Raw genomic sequence first — 24667 nt, 5'->3', positions numbered from 1 at the left:
GCTGCGAACAACAGATGAGGATGGAATGGAATTAGATGGTGAACTGATGGAGAAGTATCCGTTTTGATATTAGTTCTTATTGTGATTCTTCATGTTATTTGGCTATAGGCTTACTTTTTGATAGTTTCCCCCTATACTGTGTTCGGGTGAAAGGGGGGAATGGAATGTGATATGATTCATTTGTTGCCTGAGAAGACGATACTGGTTGGTTTTTTTTTCTTTTCTTCTCTCCAAGGAAACAATATTGGGGGAGATTTGAAGGCTCGGAACAAGGAATGCTGTGATTCTACACATCGGCGACCCCATACTGAGAATCAACGGAGCCGCGGATGGACATTTTCCCCCATACACACATATATATGTTTATTATAGGATTTTATGTGTTACAGTATATCCAGTGACATTGATAGAAAATGTTTATACTAGTAGTAATCATAGTAAGTCATGATAGTTTTTAAGTTTCTTCTGATACATAACCAATGCATATGTATTACTTCTTGTTAAAATCTTGATTGGGCTGGAGTACAATTTGTGGCCACCTGGGGCAGAGGGGCCGTGAGAGCGGTTTTCCTGTCTTGATTGTTTGAAGGATATCTAAGGAGAAACGGCTGCCTGACAGGTTTTTTCTCTCTCACACTCCATAAATTCATTATATTGTTAAGGTTCTGTGACAGAATGTATTATTACTATTTCTGTAACCAATGATGAATATGTATGTTATATTTTTTTGTTTATCGTGGGATTATTGATCCCCCGAAGGGGGGAAATATGTAGTGTCTTAAACGTATAGTATCTTAAATGTGTAATATCTAAAAGCCTTAACTCATACAATTCTACAAATGGTGAAAGTCCTGAAAAGGCCAAAGTTAATTACTGAACCATCTGGCCAGATGTTTTCCTTTAAGCCAAATGTATGAAAGGCCCATAGTGCTTATCTTATGAGCCGTGACTGAGAAAATGAAACGGATGGTCGTCCTTAAATCAGTATAAGCCGAAGTATAGAATATGATCCAGGATGCACATCCTCTTGGGAAAAGACCTCTGACCCGTTCTCACTGTATGTTAAGATGAATGGTCTGGGAAAGTTAGCCCTGGTACATTTGAGATATATTAAATCTGGACAAAGACAGGTTTCTCTTTAAGATAAACATTATTGCACAGTAGGCTCATATACATCTGTTATGCATTAAGAGGCGGACCCAGAGAATGATCAGAATATATAATGAGTGTGCAGCCATGGATCGGTAGTCAGACTTTGAATCAGAGCGTGCTGACTCCAGGCTTGACTGGAAGGCCTGTAAAGATGCTATATTTCTGTGCTGAATAAAAATCATTATTTACACGAAATAACTGCGTCTACGGAGATTCCTTCCAACCGACAGCTACACTCCATCAAGACGACGAAATACACAACAGGACTTTGCTATTCTAGGAACTACTCGAAGCCCAGAGTAACGAGTAAAGTCGTGCATTACTTTGTAAATTTACACATTAATATCTGTTACTTTTTAAAAAAAGTAATGCGAGTTACTTTTCAGTTAAATTATTTTGCATGAAAAAATAAATACTGAATTAAAATGAACGTAGTCACGTAGAATCGCGCACTCATACGTGCGAGCCGCGGGAACAGAAGCTGGTCAGAAGCGGAGATGGCAAACCAGAGAATTACATTACTGTGATGGAAGTATTCTTATTATTTTAAAATAGTCGAGGAAAAGGAAAAAGGTATAATCGTTAAGTGTAGATTATGTGTTGGTGAAAAGCTCTTGTCAACTGCAAAAAATACCACTTAAAAAAAAAAGAAAACATCTGCATGCAAAGCACAGCGTAGTGGGAGACACATGTACGATGCCATCGCAGCGGAGAAATAGAGCAAATTCACAGCTCGTTTGCTTATTGTGGGAAGATAAACTGCCACGGTCACTGATAATAGCGCGAACTTTGTAAAAAGCGTTCAGAATGTTTCAAGCTGATAATGAAGCAGAGAATGATGTAGACGAGGACGAGGTCATATTTACGGAATTGCACGAAGTTTTACGTGATGACAGCGAAAGGTCCTCCACATCACCGGTGTGCAGCCCACACCCTTAACCTTATATACACGAACGATAGTTACATTTCTGACGGCCAAGGCAGATTGCAAAGCAGTGTACAGATGAGTGCGACTGAAAAGTGTACAGCCTTGTGGTCAAATTCTGGTCGATCATCTTATTGTTCTCAGAAGTTATTAAGCATTTTAAATGTTTAAGACATGTCTTTTGCCCTAATATAACTGATTTCTTAATGGCAATTATCTATATTACACCTGTTACACCTGTAGGGCGTAAAAGAGATACAAGTAACGCAAAAGTAATATAACGCATTACTTTCCATAAAAAAAAAACTAAGTAACGTAATTAGTTACTTTTTTGGGAGTAACTCAATATTGTAAAGCATTACTTTTAAAAGTAACGTTGCCCAACAATGTTCAGAGCATGAACACTCAGGCGCGTTCCCAAAGCGTTTCGACGCAGCTCGAGTTCCTGAAAGGGAAACCGTTTTCCTTTCGTCCTGCAAGGCTGAGACTTGCGGAATCACATTTTCAGCTCTTAGGAGGCTCATTCATTACAGCACCTACACGGCTTCGCTAAACTATTTTTTTGTATGAAAAAAACTCAAACGTCATGAAAAGTCATGTTTTTGACAAAACTTGATTTTAATGTCGTTATTTACCCGTATTCCACTTTTTAACGGATTCTAATTGAATTATGGTTATGTATATTAAAATAAAAAAATGTAATATTTCACATTAGGTGGCATGTTACATTTTCAGTTTTTTCGTTTACTCATTGTACTTTTTACGGTTTTTCATGAAATTTTCTTATGAAAATGCAAATTCATATATTTATAATATATGAATATATGAAGATATTATAATTATATATATTTGCATTTTCATATATTTATAATATATTAATATATTTATAAATTATATTTGAAAAAAATCATATTTTTGTCAAAACTCTGTCATGTCACTTTTCATTGACTTAAATTTTTTTTTCCTGAAATGTACCTTCAAAATAAGATTATATCGTCAGTATTTTCGTTAACTTGTTGCACCATTTTACTTTTTTTTTTCATTAAATTATGCTTATGAATATATTCATATTTTCAAAACAACTATAATATCTTGTATAAATAAAACGTAATTTATCTCAAAACAAATTTGTTGTTACCATCATCATTCACATTTTGCAATTTTAACTGGTTTTCAATGAAATTATGCTCATTATTATTTTCATATTATTCTATTTTTCTGAAAAAAATTTTGTTCCATTGTTTCACTTTTAATGGTTTGTAATACATTTTGCTTATAAGCCTGAAAATGTATACTATCCCACCTTTTCTGGAAATTTTTATCCTAAACTTTTTGTAAAATAATTACTGCAATTTGTAGTTTTTTTGTTCACTTAGTGACTTTTGTAATGGTTGTTCATGAAATTATGCTAACTGATATAAAAATTCATATTTTCACAATAACTAATTTTTGTATGAACAAGTCAATGTCAAAACATGATTTATGAAAAGTCATGTTTTTGACTAAACTTGTCATATTTTTTCCGCTTATTCCACTTTTTAAAGGTTTCTAATGAGATTATGCTTATGTATATGAAAATTAATATTTTCCCAATAGATGAAAAAAGATTAAAAAGTAATATTTCTGTCAAAACATTGGCATGTAACATTTGTAGTTTTTTGTTCACTTATTGCCTTTTGTTAAGGTTATTCATTAAATTATGCTACTTAATATAAAAAAAATCACATTTTTATAATTACTCATATTTTTGTATGCAAAAAGTTCACAAAACTTGATTTTTAGTGTTCTGTTTTTTTTTTCAACTTATTCCACTTTTTAACGTTTTTTAATGAAATTATTCTTATGAATATGAGAAATCATATTTTCCCAATTAACCAAAAAAAAAAGAAATGAAATAAGTATGAAAAAAATCATAATCCTGATTTGTCGTCAGCTTTTTTCGATCCCTTTTTCTTTTTTTTTATTGATTTTTAATAACATTTTGCTTAGGAGTATGAAAATTTATATTTTCATAATACCTGTACTACTTTTTCTGAGACAAAATACATCTATTTCTTAAAACATGATATGTCAATTTTTAGTTTTTTTTTTTTATTCACTTTGTAACAGTTATTATAAATATAAAAAAATATATATTTCCAATAAATGAAAAAAGATAAAATTACGAAAAAAGTCATATTTCTGTCAAGACATAATTTGGCATGTACCATTTTTAGTTTTTTCGTTTAAGCATTGTACTTTGTAATTTTTTACATGAAATTTTGCTTATAAAAATAAACTTTTATATATTTATAATTTTTTTTATGAACTAACTCATATTGTTGTCAACATTGTATTTGCCATGTCACTTGTTCATTTGCTAGGTCACCTGAAGTTTTGCACTTTTTAATGTTTTTTCCTGAAATGTACCTTTGAAATACAAAAATTCATATTTTCATAAAATAATCAATTTTTTCAAAACGTGATATATTATGCTTATGAGTATGAATTTTTTATTTTTATAATAACTATCCTACGTTTTATGAGAATAAAGCCATCTATTTTTCAAAACCTGATTCCACATTTTAACGGTTTTTAATGAAATTATCCTCATGAAAATGAAAAATCATATTTAGATTTTTTGTGTAATTACTGTACTATGTAACGGTTTTTCATGAAATTCATAATATATTTAGAATGTTTTTATGTAGAAAACTCATATTATTGTCAAAACATTATTTGTCATGTCATGTTGCCTTTGTTGAACTTTAAAAAAAAATTCTAAAATGTTGCTTCTGAATATGAAAACTTATATTTTTCAAATAACTATCATATTTTTATAACAATAGACATTTTGTCAAAACATGATATTTCATGTCAGTATTTTCGTTATTTATTGCACCATTTCACATTTTTTTCATGAAATTATGCAAATTTGACCAATTTTTTTGTTCATTTATTCCACATTTAATGGTTTTTAATAAATTTTTACTAATGAGCATGAAAACTCGTACTATCATACTTTTTCTGGAAAACGTCAACCTTTTTTTTTTAAAACATGATATATTAATTTGTAGGGTTTTTTTGTGTTCACACTGCCTTTTTAATGGTTATTCATACAATTATGCTAATTGATATATACATTTACATTTTCATTCAAAACATTATTTTTGAAAAGCCATGTTTTTGACAAAACTAGATTTTTTTAAAATGTCGTTATTTCCCCTCATTCCACTTTTTAACGGTTTCTTATTGAATTATTCTTACGAATATGAAAATTCATATTTCCTAACAGATTAAAAAAGATGTATAAAATTATAAAAAACCTCATATTTCTGTCAAAACATTAAATGCCATGTAACATGTTTTTTTGTTTACGCATTGTATATTGTAACAGTTTTTAATGAATTTTTCTAATGAAAATGCAAATTCATATATTCATAATATTTTTTTAAAAACTCATATTTTTGTCAAAACTTTATTCGTCATGTCATGTGTTTCACTGTCTTCTCGAGTTCATAATTACTTGGATTTTTGAATAGGAAAAATTCCATGTTTTTGACAAAACTTGATTTTCACTGTCATGTATTTTCTCCTTATTAAACTATTTAACGGTTTTTAATGAAATTATGCATTTTATATGAATATGAGAATTCATATTTTCCCAAGAAATAAATATGTAAAAAGTATGAAAAAGTAATATTTCTGTAAAAACACGTTTTTGCATGTGACATATTTTAGTTTTTCGAGTAAATATTGTACTTTGTAACAGATATTAATATAAAAATTAAAAAATAATTTATAAAAATAATTCATTAAAATGTATATTTTTATATATTTATATTAAAAATATATGCGCGTTTTTCCAAAGCCAAACAATGAGACAGTTCTTGTAACCATTGTTTAAAATGAGGGCCTTCTGTATTTTTCAAATGACAACCTAATACAAGTTTTGCTTGTACTAAACATTATATTAAAATATTCTTATCCTAGCTAGTAAAGGTGCACGTTGCAGATAAAATATATAGTATACAGAGTTTAGGACACTTGGGAACATTTTGTTTCAACACCAGGGATAAAAAAAAGTGCAGATATATATGTTGCATATTTACAGCAAGTGATATATATATGTAAGCATATGTACAGTGAATAATTATAAAGGCTATAACAGTGCAGAGATGCGTGGACATCATTAAGAAGTACAGAAATGGTTCTAAGGCTATGGCATTGAAGAGCAAATGTGCCGAAGTGAAAGGTTACAAGATTATGGCATTTAAGAACTGTGCAAGCTGAATAAATAGTCTAATATAAATATAAATATAAAATCTGTTACGACCCAGTCTAGGGTTAGGCCGGGTATTTAGCTCGGGATTCAAAAAAGAAAGGATCTTATAAAGCAGCAACCCAAACACACCACAAACCACAAACACACACAAAAAGGTTTGCTACAAAGGTGTTGGTATATTGTAACACATATATATGTACACAGACTTACAGGCTTGTCTTCAGGGTGGGCAAAGGCCAAAACAATAAACAAAAAGGTCTATTTTGGGGAAGCTACCTTTCCTAAAAATAAAGAAAAGAAAAATACAAATAGCTTCCCTAACTTCCTGCTACAAGAACAAAGACAAAACAATCCCTCACTCAAAGTAAATGGCAGCCGCACCCCTAATGCCATTGAAATAAATATGTACAGTGCCCAAATATATTACAATATAATACAAAAGAAATATATACAAACAAAAGTAGTCAAAGGGGCAAAACAGGCTCAAAGTCAATAAACAGGCCGAGGTCCAAAAACACTAACATCAACAATTAAGCTATAGCCTGAACACCAAAACAAACAATCAAAACCCTCACTACTTACAACTACAACTACAACTACAACAAGCCTCCCCGATTGCCTCACTCCTTCGTTGTTAAATAGCAAACTGGTGGGTGATGTTGTCGGATCTCAGAATCCCCTCTGAGACCAAACACCTCAGGAGTGCTCCAAGTTTACCTCTTTGGTTCTTAATTAATACTAACTCGGTCAGAACTCCCAATAAAAAGGCCCAGAGACTTGGATGAGAAGGACAGCAAAATACAAGTTTATTTCTTTTCTCTGCAGAGAAGATCAATCACCAAAACAGATATAATCCAAAAGAAAAACTCCTTTTCAGAATAATAGATGCTTGCAAGCGCTTCAAAAGGAAAGTCCCCAAAACCCTAATGGGAGAATCACCTAAGGTGATTTCCACCCTGAACTTTTAGGTAGTTTCCAAAATCAGAGCTCACCAAAAAATGAAAGTACCAAATAAAATCCCGAAAAGAACGTCTTCAGACCGGTCCTGAAGGTAACCCTACTGCTCAAAAAGAGACTGCTCCTAGAAGAGACTAAAACTCGACTACGACCACACTCTTTTCTGCGAGCGTCTCTTATTTATGTGCAGGCGCCTCTAGGCGCCTCCTACCTTAATTTACATGGTTCTACTCGAAATCCCATTATTTCTGACCTACCCAATTTTTGGGCCCTTCCTACTCATTATTATGCATCACGTGGTGAATCCTAATTCCCATTATTTTCGTTCCCTCCTGGTTCTTCCTCTTCCCTTCGTCATTTCCTCCACGTGATCCCTCTTACCTATATCCCCTTATTTTCGGGCCTTCTTGGGGTTTTATTTTTTAAAACTTGTCCTATCTTCCTCATTCTTGTCTTACCGCTTGTTTGAGCAACACTATTTTGGACTAGCCTTCAGTTCCTTTGGATATTTTCTTATTTTCTTCTTCTTGATTATGCGTAAGTTTCTTCTCTTATTTTACCTTATTCTATGATTATATATTTCTCCTTAGACCTTCATTTTAATGCTCTTATGTACCTTTTCCTGCTAATGCTATGGTTATAGTTGATTATATGGCTGTGTGTTAGATATTTTTCTTAAGCTTGGCTGTGCACTAGTTCAGTACCTAGTGTACTAGACTGGTTCTTCCTATTTAGTTGCCACCATGCTATTTATTGACCTTGGTCTTGTTCTCTTCTTTCTGTGTGTTTTTCTAGCTCGTTACAAGACCACTAGACGCAAGAGGTCTCTCCCTTACTCTAGGGTTTGCACTTCTCCCATTTCTCCCTATCGCCATTTTCAGATCTCCCGTTTGCTTGATGACTTGGACAACTATTTGGTCAACCCTTGTGATGGTCCTGATCGTCCTACTTCTTCCCCTACTGCCCACACCTCTCCTTCTTCCGTTGATGTGGGCACTCAGACTGACCCTGTGTTGATTCTGCCTGTCAGTCCTCCTCCTGGGGCTCCCCTCTCTTCTGACACTGACAGTGCACCTGATTCTGGGCCTGACTCAGGGCCTAGTTCGCCTGATCTTCCTCAAGGTGCTTCTCCTTCCTATTCCCCTACTTCTCCCTGCAATCCTCCTCATGGGCCCTCTTCTCCTCCTACTCCTTGGGCATCTCCTGACAGTGTCATCATGGTTGAGTCTGAGCCTGAGCCTGGCTTTGGGCCTGACCCCTGTGGGTCCCTTTCTCCTGAGCCCTACCACAGCCTGTCTCTTAACAGTCCCTGGCTGGTTTGTCGTCCTTGTCATCTTTTCCCTAAGTGTTCCCACTGGGAGTGTCATCCTTAATAAACATGGTGGTCTTTTTCTAAATGGTTTCTGTTGTGGTTTCTTTATAAGCAAGCCATAGGCTTTGGTTACATTGGTCTAAGGTCAACCTGTTAGGCAGGTGAGTTAAAGCAAATATATACTTAGTCTATTAACTGATACTAAAACAACTTAACTGATAATTATTTTCTAAATATAGACTTGGTTGTGTTGATGCCTATCAAAAAATTCCACATTACTTCCCCCTCTGAAACTGAAAAGTTTCACACAATCTATTCTTTTCATGTTGGCGCTTGCATGCATCTTTACAGACCATAGATAAACGAAAAATAATAGTATACACATCAACATGTTGCTGATAGTAAAACATAGTAAATGAATCTTATGTGTCTAACATATGCTCTGTAGGTAAAGTAAATCAACAGACCATGGCTACTAAGCCCTGGCCCTAAAACTACACGAGCTGCCAAGAAGTTAAAATGAAACGTTAAACAGTAACAGTACTTAAAAAAAGGTTATATTCCCGTCAGTAAAGTATTACCAATAGAAACCAAATAGCATATTCCAATATAAAATCAATACACTTCCACCTTAAAAATAAAATCAATATACTTCCACATTAAAAATCAATATACTTCCAAACAATATACTTCCAAAAATCAATATACTATACTTCCAAATAAAATCAATATACTTCCACATTACTGACCCCCTACATTACTTATTACATATCAGAGACATACTGGCCTTCTCGAACATGGATCAGGAGTGGGCGAAAAACCCTCAGTAGCCGATCGTGAGGGAAAATTCCCACTCTGCCCGCCGTGGCGCGACAGTGTGAAAGGATCACCAGATCCGTGGTTTGCAGCATGTGAAGGGGCTTTATGTGGGGTATCAATGCCAGTACCAATGGTGTCGTGGTGTCACGTGACGAGTCCAGAAGGGCAAGGGGGCGGTAATCCTGCAGTCCGCCTCCATTCGGGCCCATATGTCGAACTTGTCGGTGGTTGTGAGATGTGCACGTGACGAAACATGTATGGACGAGTCCGTATTGTAAAACAGTGGGTGAATAGGTGGCTGTCTGGGTATGGTGTTCCATATCCGCACTTCGTCCTTGGACAGGCTGGACCACAGTTTGTATCCTGCCAAGGAAACAGAGTGATATTCCACGCAGGCTTCCTGCAGGATGTCTCGGGTGAGCAAAAACGCGTGTGTGGTAATACCACCGTACGCCGAGGCTACAGATATGAGGCGGCGTAAGGTGTATGTGTGAGTGGTGAGTGTGAGTGGACGTGTGTCGTGAATCGAATAGTCTATGCAACTATTGTGTTCGTGGATCCAGTGTTGACTGGATAGAGTGAAATCAGCGTGTTTTAAAATGAGGGACAGAGGTCGAGGGCCATCTTCAGCGAGCGTGGTCCACTGGAGCTGTTGGTTCAAGCCCTGGATGTGGGGGTCCGGTGGGTACGGTTGAGCCATGCTGCGCCGGACGATGTGGGTTGGGAGCTGCTGTAGGGATTGTGGGGTGAGCCAGGTCGAAGGTGCCTGAGCATAGCGTGCGATGGTGTGGCAGGCTCCGCAGGGGCAGTTGTTGGAAAGGAAGGTGTAAGCATAGCGGGCGTTGCCTGGTGACTGCGAAGGGTGGCCCGGATCGTAGACGCAGCGAACAGTACAGGATAAGAAGTCAAGGCGCAGGACACTCGCCTTGGGCGTGATGGAGGCAAGGGCAGTCCAGGAGGTAAGCGGGCGACTGCCATTGTCTGGACCTGTACAGAAACATACATATACAGAGCAACAACACAGAAAACATCGGAATGGCTGAAGTGTCTGGCCCGGCTACCACCACCACTCGTGGTGTGGTGCCAACTGTTTCATGCTGAGGGGTAGAGGAACGTTCAGTTTGTGTCCAGCCCGAAGGTTCTGCCATACATCTCGTTTCGTAAGGGGTTGGTGCCGGAGTATAGGTGACACACACACAATGGAGTCCACACCGGCTGGGACACGGTATGGTGGTTTCCTCGGGAGTTGTTGCAAAAGGCGTTTGCAGTGCGGAGTTAGTGACGTCCATAGCTGGTAGCCACAGAAGGAGACGGTGTGGTATTGGATCAGAGTCTGTAGTGGGATATTCGGGGTAATAAGGAACGCGTGATGGGAGTGGCTTCCATAGGCGTGTGCCACTGTGATAATGCGACGACATGTGTAAGTGTGTACGGTGAGGGTGAGCCTGGATGTGAGAGGGAAGGACATGTCAGTGGGTCCATCATGGATCCACTGTGTATATCGCAAGGTGATATCAGCGTGTGCCATAATGTAAGGAAGCGGTCGATAGTCTCTTCGGTTGCAGTTATGAATAAGGAAGGAGACATATCGGTCAGTGGTCAGGGGAGACCAGGTTGCATGGTTCAGTTCTGTAACCTTAGCCAACGGGGGGTAGGGGTGCGCAGTAACTGCGTTGGCAAGTGAGATAACTTCTAACATAACTAGCTGAAGACTGGGATCTGGCAGGGGTCGGAGATACATTAACAGGCGTTGGCAGGCACCGCAGCCGAGGTTGTGTCGTGTGAAGAAATGGTAATGTCTGTGAGGTTGCATATCTGTGGGACAAACGCAGGATGAGGTGCATGTGAGGTAACAGGTACCAAAGGGACGTTGAATACTTTGCGGTAAATGTCTGGCGTGCGTTCGTAAGGGACCTCGCTGTTGGAGTGCCATGATCTGAGGGAAAGAGACACACAAAGCGACTAACTAGAAGGGGGTTAAGCAAAGGGCAGGGTACATGTATTTATACAGTGATTTGTCTCTTTAAGCCTTGTCATCCTCTGCCAGGAGCAGAGGGTAGAGTGTGTCGGAGTGGTTCAAAAGTGCCTGATTGTCCTCGTCGTCGTCTGACAATCTGCCGTTCATCATGAGATATTGGCCGAAAAGGGAATGTACAGTCTTGTCAATAAGAGAGCGAATAAGTGGGATGCCACAGCATACTACTGCTAAGACCGCTAGTAGGACGAATCCTGCTATTGTAAGAATTCTTATCAGACCCGCCAACCAGTCACCTGACATTAACCATTTGTACCAGGCGGGGTCGGGGGATGCATTATTTTGAGTCATTTCCTTACGCATTGCTTTCATTTTGTTGAAGACAGTATTTAAAGGTCCTGCTGGGCCGGTATGTAAGGGTATTAGTGCACAGCAGTCTGAGCCGAAAAGAGTACAAACCCCTTGGTCTGGACCGCGCATGGTGTCTAAAGCAAAGCGGTTTTGTACAGTCATCATTGTGGTGGCATGGAGTTGCTCTGCCATAAGTCCTAGGGCCGATATGGTGTGATTAATAAATCGTTGCTGATTGTACCATATGTAATTAATCCACTTCATGTTTCTATGTGCTTGTACGTGGGGGAGGAATATAGTCCAGGCCGTGGAGGATGCTTCTTGTAGGGCGCGATATTGTTCTGGTACGCCGGCTGGTTCTCCGGACCAGTCTACATATATGAGAGCGTCAGTATCCCACTGCGGTAGGTGTGTGGAGTTACCTAATGTAAAGTACTTATTCAGGGTTATTCCATTCAAGGCCGTGGAGACATCACGGCGAGTGCGCGCGTGTGCGGGGTGCTTGAGGAGTTGCTCCAGTCTGGTCTCATTTAGCTCGAATACAGTGAGATGTCCCTCCAGCAGGACTGGCGTGCAAAGTCCACCCCAAAACTTCGGGAGGACCTGCAATACTTGTGGTTCTCCACAATACCAGAATACGTCAGCCAGCGGTAAAGTACCTAGTTTAAGGTGAGGGATGATTACTTGGACGGTGGTGTTGGGCTCACACCCGTACTGTGAGGTGTTACAACTGGACATCATGTTAATGATGGGATAGTTAGCCTCCAGTGTATCTAGACATGCTGTTTTAGCAACACTACCTACGGCTATGGGTCCTCTTCCTTTAATACAGAGTGGGAATTTCTGGTCTGGATGGACACGCACTCGTATATCTGTGGGGGTCTCAGTTGTATCCGGTGTGTATGAGCAAGATCTGCTGTAATTCTTCATCCATTCTGCTCCATGTGTGTGAGCGGCTGCTCCTAGTAAACATGCCGCGGGACATAAGTGGGTGCTATTATAAGGGGTCCTTGCGCATTCGCGAATTCCTCTAGTGGGCATTGCATAAGGTATGTGCCTTGATCGTTTATGACATACAACGCACGTGCTGTTGGGGTGCGCTTGACGAGCCGTGTCTTGAAGCCAGGCGTAGTACAAATTTGGTGGAGTGGCATGATAGTCCGTATCATTGTATATGGTGACGCTGAGGAGGGTGACGGTTGACGAAACATTTGGGGGAAAGACGGGAGCGTCATTTTCATTATAGCGACCATCAATTCCCCAGACTCTACCTTCCGGCGACTGGCAAGTGTCTGGGCAGGAGCCGTTTAGGGCCATATGAAGAAAGAAATGGCTTAGGTTCCGGCCACTGTGACATGGAACATAGTACGAAGTGAAGTTCTGGCCTTTGAGCCCGGGGAACAGGGATGGTTGACTGCTGTCTGATCCTTCGCATTTGATTGCGAAGTCTATAGCAGCCTGGCGGGGTTGGAGGCCTGGTTGGCCCCCAGGAGCATAGACTCGGGCTCCTGTGTCAAAATCCACGCTGCTTGTTTGTACTGATGCGGATCGAGACAACGAGTGTTTCGTATAATAATAATGTAGCCAAATGCCATGGAGCCGCTTACAGGCACCATGCTTGGGTCTTCCTGTAATTACAATGGCTATTGTTGGATCACTTAAGTCGTTTAGCACGTTTGGCCGTCGCACGCCTGCCTCCACTGTAAGTAGAAAATCCGAATTGGATGCATTGTCGGCCCAACTTTGTATGTCTACATTGTGCGGAATGGCGGGGCCGGTGTAACTAACCGAATAGCTAATCTGATACCAGTGTTCATTTCTAAACAGGGCCGCAGTTTGGGCAATTTGAGAATGGTTAGCTGCTACCATTAGATTTAGAGCACACCACATATGATTACCTATTGAGCCGTTTGCTGGTGGCCACAAGTCAGGGAGTACTGGGGTGAAGTTTGAACGAAACACTTCGACCCCTGCTATGTAGGCAAATCCCTGCCCTGCCTCCCTACGTTTCCTGGAATGATTCGTTTGCGGCGCCTGCGTAGGGTTGGTCATGTTGGGGTGGGTTTCATTGGAGATTACGGTACCGTTTTGCGGGGTACTTTGTACCCATGCTAATGTTGTGACCGTAATAGCATATAATGATGCTGTCACAATCATCATGATAATAATTACATGTTTCGATTCGTTAGGTCTATATCTTCTCAGGTATAGTCTGTGCTTGGGATCTAATATTCCGGCCTGCAACTTAGTCATACTGGTGTTCCCAGGCTATGTCGGCGGGGTTTAGGGTGTCGTATAGCGGTGGTGGGTCAACTATAGCAAAGGGGGAAAGCGTGGGCGTGACTGGGTCGTTTGATGGTTCTCCTGTATATTGTGATGGATCTGGGAGGTCTAATGGTAAAAAGTCAGACGGGGAAAACGGGAGTGGGAGGTATACGTCTGGTGCCTCTGGTTGGATATCTGCAGGGACGTTTGTGATGGCTGCACTGTCGTCCTGTGCGTCTGCTGGTGTGAGTTGTGAAGTTGGAGATATCGGACGCGTCAGCTGTGGGGCGGCCGGGGAGTCTTCAGTCGGTGGTTCTGGTGTCGCCTGCTTTTTGGCTAGCTTCTCTGCTTTCTTCTTCTCTTGTGCACGGGTACGTCTCGCTGGTCCTTGCGAGGTGCTCGGGCCGTCTTCGTCGTCCGAGTCGTCGTCGTCTGAGGGCTTGTCTTGTGCACTGGTTGTGGGTTTCTGTTCTTCCACGTGAGCCCTGCAACAATGATTCAAATGATACCAGTGTTGCTTACCTTCAACTTTTACTGCGGTAGGGGTTGCCAACACCACTTTGAACGGGCCTTCCCGCCTGGGTGTCTTCCAATGTTTCTTTTTAAACACCTTAATGTAGACAAAGTCCCCAGGCTCAACTCTCGCGAGCTTCTTTGCCTCTTTGTCTGTTGGACCCTCACTTGCCTGTGTGGCCGCGCACACCTGTGGGTATACAGTTCTATGGATTTCGGTTAGGTGCTTCACATAGCTAGACATCTCTTTTTCCAATTGCTCTAATCCTGGACCTTTATAGGGTCCTCTTGTGAACGACATTGGCATTGGCCGTCCTGTCACTATCTCATGAGGTGACAGATGTAAGGTCCGGTTTGTCTGCGCCCTCATTTTCATCAATGCCAATGGTAATGCCTGTACCCAATTTAACTTGGTGCTTGCACATATCTTTGCCACTTTTGCCTTGATAGTGCCATTTGCCCTCTCCACCATTCCCTGGGATTGGGGATGGTACACGCATCCTAGTTTTTGTTTTACACACAATGCTCTCAGTACCTCCTTCATTATCTGATTGGTAAAATGTGGTCCATTGTCTGACTGAATCTGATCAGGGATTCCAAATCTAGGGATCACTTCCCTACACAGAAATTTAGCGACTGTTTTTGCAGTATTGTCAGCTGTTGCTATCGCTTCCACCCATCGACTGAATCTGTCCACTACCACCAGGATGTATCTTTTCCCTGATACCCTATCCTGCATATCCACAAAGTCCATTACCAAGTGTCGAAATGGTCCCATCGGGACTGGAATGTGACTGATGGGGGCTGTGAAGTTCTTTCTAACGTTGTTCCTGGCACATACTTCACACTGTCTCAATGCATGGTCTACCATGCTTGCCAAATAGGGCGACCACCATTCTTGCCTGATTGTGTCAATGATTACTTTTCTATTGCAGTGGTCTGGTCCGTGCACCTCCCTGATCAGCATGGGTAGTAGCGCTCTTGGTGCCACCCATATACCATCTGCACTTCTCCATATCTTTTCGTCTTCTGCCTGCCATGCCCCTCTCTTTTTCCAACACTCTTTCTCCTCTGGGCTTGCTGCCTCCTGTCCTTGAACTATCTCTTCAAGTGTTAGATTTTCTGATCTCTCTTCTGGTTCTCCAGGTATCAATACTGCCATTACACTCTGTTCGCCTACTGCTGCTCTTTTCGCTGCTTCATCTGCCGCTGTGTTACCTTTGGTCACCATTGTTCCATCTGTTTTGTGGGCTCTACACTTAACTATTGCTAGTTTCTGTGGCAATTGTATAGCATGCAACAAATCTGTTATGGCCGGCCCATGAGTAATTGTAGACCCATCTGCACGTTGGAACCCTCTCTGTGCCCAAATTGGTCCGAACACGTGACATACCCCATAGGCATATGCAGAGTCTGTGTACACTGTGCATGTTTTTCCTGCAGCTAGTTTGCAAGCTGCAGTTAGTGCCTTGATTTCTGCTAGTTGTGCTGAACATGGCTGTGGGACCTGGGCTTGTGCTATTGGTCTGTGGTCCTGTGTCTTGGGGTCATACTCTATTACTGCATACCCTGCTTTGTTCCCTTTCATTGTCCGGTAACATGAACCGTCCACAAAAAATATCCGCTGTGATTCTTCCAGCGGTTCTGGTTCTAAATCTGTTCGTGCTTTTAGAAATTTCTCTGACTCTTCTCTACAGCAGTGCGGTGTGCCATCGTTGGGCAGCACCATCCTCTCTGCTGGGTTTACTGTATTGCAGCGTTCTATTGTCAATTCTGGTGATGACAAAATCACATCATACCCTGTTCTCCTTGCATTGGTTATTACGAACTTTTGACTTGTTAGGAGCGAAAACAGTGCATGTGATGTGTACAGGGTTACTGGGTGCCCCATTGTGATGGATGAGGCCTTTTGGTAAGCGAACGCTGCTGCGCTTATAGCCCTGTAGCATGGGGGCATGCCTTTTTCTACTGTGTCTAGCGCGGTGCTAAAATAGGCGATGGGTTGGTTCCCCATTCCTTCCTGGTGCTGCATTAGTACAGCCGACGCAAATCCCTGTCGTTCAGAAACATACAGGTGAAATGGTTTGCTGTAATTTGGACATGCTAAGGCTGGAGCCGAAGCCATTGTGCTCTTTATTAATTCAAACGCTGCCTCACCGTCTGATGTCCATTCTAGTTTTGCACTGGGTTTATTCTGGCCTGCTGCTTTTATCATGTCTCTTAGTGGCTGTGCTTTGAGTGCAAAGTCACATATCCACGGTCTGCTAAACCCTGCCATACCCAGGAATGACAGCATTTGACGCACGTTTTCCGGTCGTGGTGCATTTCTTATCGCCTCTAGGTGTGCGGGCGAAATCTTTCGTGTCGTGCCTTCTAGTACCCTTCCCAGATATTCTACCTTTTTGCTGCAGAATTGCAATTTCTCTTTACTGACCTTGTGTCCATTTTTCGCTAAGGCTTTTAGCACTGTCAGTGAGTCTTCTAAACACTGTTCTTTCGTTTCCGAACAGATGAGTAGATCGTCTACGTATTGCAGGAGACGGCTTGAAATTTGCAAGTTTTGGAGGTCACGCGCTAACACCTGATTAAAGATTGATGGACTTTCACAGTACCCTTGTGGTAACCGTGTATACGTGTACTGTTGGCCCCCATATGTGAACGCAAACAAATGGCGCGAGTCTGGGTGCAGAGGGATACTAAAGAATGCAGAGCATAAGTCTATCACTGTGTACCATTGGGTACTCTCTGGAATGTTTGACAACAATGTGTGAGGATCTGGGACCACTGGAGTTTCTGCGATTACAATTTGGTTTACTGGTCTCAGATCATGCACTAACCTCCATTTGTCTGAATTTGGTTTTCTCACTGGAAAGATGGGAGTGTTGCAGTGACTTTGAGTTGGGATCAATACCCCTGCTTCCACTAAGCCTTTTATGGTTGGTCCTATCCCTTCTACAGCCTGTTGTGATATAGGATACTGTCTTTGGTAAGATAAGGTAGCTTCGGGTTTAACCTGAATTTTGACTTGTCCTGATGATTTGACTAAACCTACATCCGTGGCGTGCTTTGTCCACAGCTGTTCTGGGATTATTTTTAAGGCGTTTTCTTTCTCTTGTTCTGTTAGTTCCTGTTCTGCCGACACTAGGGTCATTTGCGTTTCCGCTTTTTCTTCTCCCTCACTTTTATTTTTATGGCTAACCAGCACTTGAGTTGCCACTACTTGTTCTGTGCCTTCCCCTTTGATCCTCAAATACTTCCTATCTTTAGTTATTGTTACATTTGTGTTATATGTCTGACACCATTCCTGTGCTTCTTGTGCTTGTCTAACCATTGGCCCTAAATCTTTGGATTCAAAATTCTGCCCGATCATCAGAGTGATGTGAGGTGCTGCCTGATCTACTTGGTACCATTCTTTTACTTCTTCCGCTAGTTCTACTTCAGCGGCTATTCCTTCTGGCCCTACAATGATGGACTTGATTTTTAGTCCACACCTTCTTCCTTCTTGGGTTTGATCCCACAGTTTGTTGTATTCTTCATCTTGTTCCCCCTCATCATACTTCATTGTGCAATGTAATGGGTCTCTAGCATCGCGACAATCTGGTCTCATGAGTTGGAGCCATGGTTTCCATTCACTGAATATTTTCCAGAGATTTGATCTTTCTTTCTCCCAGATCTCTAGCCAATAGACTTTGTCTAAGTTTGGACAGTCTTCTTCTCGTTCTCTCCATAATACTGGATACTGGGATGTGATTGCATCTGGTAGTGTGACCCATACACCGGTGGGCCCACAATGTATTTTGGCTCCTAATTTACATAATGCGTCTCTGCCTAATAAATTTACTGGTGTAGCTGGTGAGAAGAGCAGAGGTGTTTGGATGCTTATTCCGGCGACTGTTATCCACTGGGGTTCCGTGAAACGTAAGGTCTGTGTTTTTCCCGAGATGCCTACTGTTTTTATTGCCTTACGGGTAAGGGGGAGTTTCGAGCCTTCTTTTCCTATCGATGAATACGTTGCCCCAGTGTCTACCAGAAATGGCGCTTTTAAGTCGTCTCCAATTACCACCATCATTGTTGGCTCTTGAACTGGATGCAGTGAGATGGCACACTGCACCAACTCCCCTGTTGGCTTCTCTGGGCATCTTCATTGGTTTCCTGGGGCTGGCCCCATAGGGCTGCCTCCAGGTGGGACAGGGCCTTGGTTATGGGCCGGTCCCATCCATTGCCCTCCCCAGTTGTTTGGTCCTTGGGGGTTTCTTCCCATTCCTCCAGGTGGGCCTGATTGTCCCATATTCTGCTGGTAGGGGCAATCTCGTTTCAAATGACCTGTATTGTTACAGTTCCAACAGGCTCCTGGTTGTCCTCCTTGGCCCCACTGGCCTCTGGACATGGGTCTTGGTGGTCCCCCTCTTCCTCTTCCTCTGGGGTTTCCCCAATTTCTTTGTTGGGGGTATTGGGGCCCCATTTGATACTGAGGGACCATTTGGTAGTTCCCCGGCGCCATCATTATTTGTGGCTGTAGTTGTGGCTGTGGCATCATGACAGGTTGGGGCGCTATCGGCACCGCTGGTTGATGAGGTATTTGCATCATCGGCTGCACTGTCGCCGGTACCATCATGGCTGCTTGGGTCACTGGTTTGTCATCTTTTTTCTTTTCTTCCTGACCCTTCTGTTTAGTCCTTGCCAATTCCCCCAACTGTGCCTTGTGGAGTTGCATTACCAGGTTCTCAGCTGCTTTTCTTTCCTCCTTTTCTCTTTTTCTTTCTAGCTCCACATAGTGAATTACATTGGCTTCAAAGGTTGACCAGGGTATGGTGTTCAGCCCTACCACTGCCTCCAGTTTCTTCTGTACTTCTTCCGGGAGGGCTCTTTTCAGCATCATTCTGAACAGAGCCCGGTTGGTCTCCGTTTCATCCCATCTTGACCCCATTTCCTCTCTCCAGGCATTTTGTAGGTTCAAGATGAACTGAGCTGGTCTTTCGTCGTCTTGCAGTTTCATCTTTTCCACCCTTCCTGGGTCTGCTTTTGTTGGATATAGTACCCTCAGAGCATCCCACAATTGTTGTCTCACTTTTCCCAGTGGGACATGGTCATAGCTTGGATCATCTGCTGTCTTGGGGATATGGGCCTGGACCAGGATCTCTATCATTTTTGCTTTTCCTAGTATTTGGGACAGGATAGCTTTTATGTCTCCCACAGCCAAGCATTGGCCCATTGTTTGTTCTTCCAGCTTGGTGATCCACTTCTGGGCTCCCTCCCATATGTTCGGGAGGCGGCCTATCAGGCTCGTCAGATCCATAAATGTCCATGGTATGTACGTCACTTTCTTGTCTTTGACCAGCAGGGGGAGCATTTTTGTGTGAGGTAGTTCACTGGCTTCCTCTTCTCCATCCATTTCCTCGTCCTCGGATCTTGGTGTTTCTTCCCCACTGCTGCTCGTATCTTCGTTGACGTGACCTTGGTTTCTGGAATATTCTTCCTTCTTTTTTCCTCTTTGCTTCTGCTTGGTCATGGAGCGGGTGCTTATTCGGGATGTTGATATTATGAAGGGTTTATGCAATCTTGTGGTTGTTTTGGATTTGGTATGGTTCTCATGACCCTTTGCTGCTCCTTGCTCTGTCTTTACTTGTTCCACTCGTCTGTTTAAGTGGTACATAGCTTCTGCCTGTGCTTCTCTTGTTTGGTGTTCTCTGTTCACTGCGGCCTTCTGCTCCATTCTTAGTTTGGACATACTTTGGTTCATTTCATCCAGATTTTTTAGCATGCTATGGCTTAGTTCCAGGAGTTGTTGTGTTCCCACTTTTCCTTTCTCCATAGTTTTCGCTGGGACTAGTCGCATTTCTCCTTCCAGATGTACTATTTCTCCCAGTCCTTGCTTTCTTTTCTTGTCTTCCGGCCGCTTTAACTGTACCCCCACGGGGTCCCAGTCCAGGTCATCATATTCCATTTTTCCTTCTTCCCAGCTCTGTCGATCTTCTCTTGGGTCTTTCTCTTTTGCTGGCCTTTTGCTTACCAGGGATCCCTCGCTACCAAAGTGCATGGGGGTTCCTAGGTTCACTGATTCTGATGACCTTCTTCTCTTTCCTCGTTCTTCCTTACAGGCATCTGCTAGTTCTTTTGGTGTCACACTTCTCCAGCTTTCTTCCTGTTCTTCCTGTGTGTCCCCCTGTTCCTGCTCTCTTTGTCTGCCTGAATATGGGGTGCTGTACTTGATTTGTTTATTCCTGCATCCGAGACCGTAGTTTTGCCATCCGGCCACTTTTTCTGTATCACTTTGGCACGTTCCAGGGTCCGAAACATGCCCTTCCGTCAACTCGTCTTCCTTGTTTCGGGGTCGTTCTCTCTCCAGCATGTCCTCTTGCTCCTCTAGGTCTTTTTCACTCCGGTTATTGCTCTCTCTCCCTCTTGGATGGACCCTCTCATCTTCAGCCATCTCTGGCTTGTTGTCAACGTTGTACCTTGTTCTGACAAGTCCTTCCACCATGCCACCTGTTAGTTCTATGGTGACTCGTTTCGGGTCTCCAAGTTCCTGCGGCAGCAGTGGATACAGCCCTGTTGTATATCCAGGCGGTTTCTCGTTGTAAGGGGGTGGCTTCAGCTGCTCCTCAAATTTCTCCCATGGTGGGGCAGTCCCTTCACTCTCCCTTTCCTTCTTTCTTTCTCCCGATGCCTCGCCGTTTTCACAACAGCAATCATTTCGGCAGTTGCATCGTGGTATTTTCTTTTCTTTTCCTTCTGCTGCATTTTTCATTCTTCTTCTCATTCCTTCTTCCTGAAACCAGTTAACTATCTCCCACTTTCTCTTCATCTTATCCAATTTTTCCTTTTTTCCTTCTCCCCTGTATTCTATCCAATCCTTCAGTTTTTTGCATTTTTCTTCATTAAACGACCCTTCCTCAGGCCACTGCACGCTCCCTTTTGTTTGCTCGTGCCACTTTTTCATGTACTTTTCTATCTCTTTTCCTGCATCCTTGTGCTGATTTATTATAATCCACACTGGGGTTACCAGTGGTGTGCATTGTTTCTTTTCCATCATGCACCCTTGCCTTGCCCTTGCTGCGTCTGATCTGGGTCCTGGGTTTCTATTTGATTCTACCCAATTTAGTTTTGCGTGTATTCTTTTTACTGTTACCCCGCTTCTGTATGGGTTTTTCCTAGTTAATCCCCCCAATGAATTTATTTTGTCTACTAGAATTGAGGTTGCCGCTCCTCTTTCCCACTGCACCACTCGCGGTTCAACGGTTATGGTTGCTGTCAGTCCTGAGCAAAAGTTATATTGTTCTGGCCCTGCCGCAAATACTTCTACAATTGGATCGCTATCTTCGTCCCACGGGTCTTGTACTAATTCTGCTAACGGTATTACTGCCTGTCCTGGTTTAGGTGTTTCTAACAACGTGCGTATTACGGGACTCAATACTCGGGGTCGCCAAAGTTCTCTAATCACCCTCTCCCAATTGTCTTCTGGGAATATCCTTTTTAGCGCCTGTAATTTGTCGAATGTTGTCAGTTCCCACAATTTGTCTGCTATTTCCTTTTCAGTCTGCCACTTCTCTACTCCGTTTATATCTAGGTACGTTCGTTCGTCGAAGAAATGTGTCCTGATTCCTTTCGTTTCTATCTCTAGCACACTCATCCACTCTCTATTATATTCTGCAACTTACTCTTGGTGGCCCAACACCCTAATCCCTTATCCTACTACTACACTCTTCTTTAATTTATTCAACTATCATTTGCATCAAACACACAGCATTTAGTTATTCATCAACACATCAACAACACATTTGCATTTCAATATCACAGTAATATCAATAACACATTTGAGCTTAATCACATATCATTCATAAACACATTTGCATTAAACACCGGGGGCCCCCCAACCACTGCTTCCGTGCAGCCCCTGGCTGTTTCATCGCCAGTAATTCAAACCACCTGACTATACCGTCAGCCCTAGCTGTTTCACCGCTAGTATCTTTTATCCCACTGCTATACCACAGTGCCTGACTATCCCGTCAGCCCTGGCTGATTCACCGCCAGTAATCTTTATCTTTTCACTCTGGCTGTTTTCCACAATCCAAGCCTCTCCCTTTGCCTTGGTTCTTGGCTTTGGGTCAGGTGCCGTCCACCCTTCTCCGGGGCCACCCCACCACAGCAGGCCACAGATATATCAAATTACACAGACTTTATATTTCAAAAAGGTGTCTGCTTACCTTGATCTGTTTTTAGGCCGGCTTCTGTAGACTGCTGGGTAAGTGGTCCCTGGATCAGGCTTTCAGGCTACCTGGTTCGATCCCTTGGAGAAGCTCCCGGGTTTCGGCACCAATAAAATGTCGGATCTCAGAATCCCCTCTGAGACCAAACACCTCAGGAGTGCTCCAAGTTTACCTCTTTGGTTCTTAATTAATACTAACTCGGTCAGAACTCCCAATAAAAAGGCCCAGAGACTTGGATGAGAAGGACAGCAAAATACAAGTTTATTTATTTTCTCTGCAGAGAAGATCAATCACCAAAACAGATATAATCCAAAAGAAAAACTCCTTTTCAGAATAATAGATGCTTGCAAGCGCTTCAAAAGGAAAGTCCCCAAAACCCTAATGGGGGAATCACCTAAGGTGATTTCCACCCTGAACTTTTAGGTAGTTTCCAAAATCAGAGCTCACCAAAAAATGAAAGTACCAAATAAAATCCCGAAAAGAACGTCTTCAGACCGGTCCTGAAGGTAACCCTACTGCTCAAAAAGAGACTGCTCCTAGAAGAGACTAAAACTCGACTACGACCACACTCTTTTCTGCGAGCGTCTCTTATTTATGTGCAGGCGCCTCTAGGCGCCTCCTACCTTAATTTACATGGTTCTACTCGAAATCCCATTATTTCTGACCTACCCAATTTTTGGGCCCTTCCTACTCATTATTATGCATCACGTGGTGAATCCTAATTCCCATTATTTTCGTTCCCTCCTGGTTCTTCCTCTTCCCTTCGTCATTTCCTCCACGTGATCCCTCTTACCTATATCCCCTTATTTTCGGGCCTTCTTGGGGTTTTATTTTTTAAAACTTGTCCTATCTTCCTCATTCTTGTCTTACCGCTTGTTTGAGCAACACTATTTTGGACTAGCCTTCAGTTCCTTTGGATATTTTCTTATTTTCTTCTTCTTGATTATGCGTAAGTTTCTTCTCTTATTTTACCTTATTCTATGATTATATATTTCTCCTTAGACCTTCATTTTAATGCTCTTATGTACCTTTTCCTGCTAATGCTATGGTTATAGTTGATTATATGGCTGTGTGTTAGATATTTTTCTTAAGCTTGGCTGTGCACTAGTTCAGTACCTAGTGTACTAGACTGGTTCTTCCTATTTAGTTGCCACCATGCTATTTATTGACCTTGGTCTTGTTCTCTTCTTTCTGTGTGTTTTTCTAGCTCGTTACAAGACCACTAGACGCAAGAGGTCTCTCCCTTACTCTAGGGTTTGCACTTCTCCCATTTCTCCCTATCGCCATTTTCAGATCTCCCGTTTGCTTGATGACTTGGACAACTATTTGGTCGACCCTTGTGATGGTCCTGATCGTCCTACTTCTTCCCCTACTGCCCACACCTCTCCTTCTTCCGTTGATGTGGGCACTCAGACTGACCCTGTGTTGATTCTGCCTGTCAGTCCTCCTCCTGGGGCTCCCCTCTCTTCTGACACTGACAGTGCACCTGATTCTGGGCCTGACTCAGGGCCTAGTTCGCCTGATCTTCCTCAAGGTGCTTCTCCTTCCTATTCCCCTACTTCTCCCTGCAATCCTCCTCATGGGCCCTCTTCTCCTCCTACTCCTTGGGCATCTCCTGACAGTGTCATCATGGTTGAGTCTGAGCCTGAGCCTGGCTTTGGGCCTGACCCCTGTGGGTCCCTTTCTCCTGAGCCCTACCACAGCCTGTCTCTTAACAGTCCCTGGCTGGTTTGTCGTCCTTGTCATCTTTTCCCTAAGTGTTCCCACTGGGAGTGTCGTCCTTAATAAACATGGTGGTCTTTTTCTAAATGGTTTCTGTTGTGGTTTCTTTATAAGCAAGCCATAGGCTTTGGTTACATTGGTCTAAGGTCAACCTGTTAGGCAGGTGAGTTAAAGCAAATATATACTTAGTCTATTAACTGATACT

The 24667-nt window shown here is 42.2% G+C and overlaps 1 long non-coding RNA gene across 1 annotated transcript in view; it reads left to right on the top strand.

Annotated features, from left to right (window-relative positions):
- Positions 1-500: 500 nt before the first annotated feature.
- LOC310720928 overlaps positions 501-24667 on the top strand; it is a 308842-nt gene continuing 284675 nt past the window's right edge. Inside the window, exon 1 of the long non-coding RNA XR_014531870.1 lies at positions 501-1458. This is a non-coding gene — a long non-coding RNA (uncharacterized lncRNA). The remainder of the gene's footprint in view (positions 1459-24667) is intronic.

This window comes from Silurus aristotelis, assembly GCF_946808225.1.
Source record: "Silurus aristotelis genome assembly, chromosome: 26".
Lineage (NCBI taxonomy): Eukaryota > Metazoa > Chordata > Actinopteri > Siluriformes > Siluridae > Silurus > Silurus aristotelis.
The sequence above is the reverse complement of the archived record's forward strand: the minus strand, read 5'-3'. Positions and strand labels throughout refer to the sequence as shown.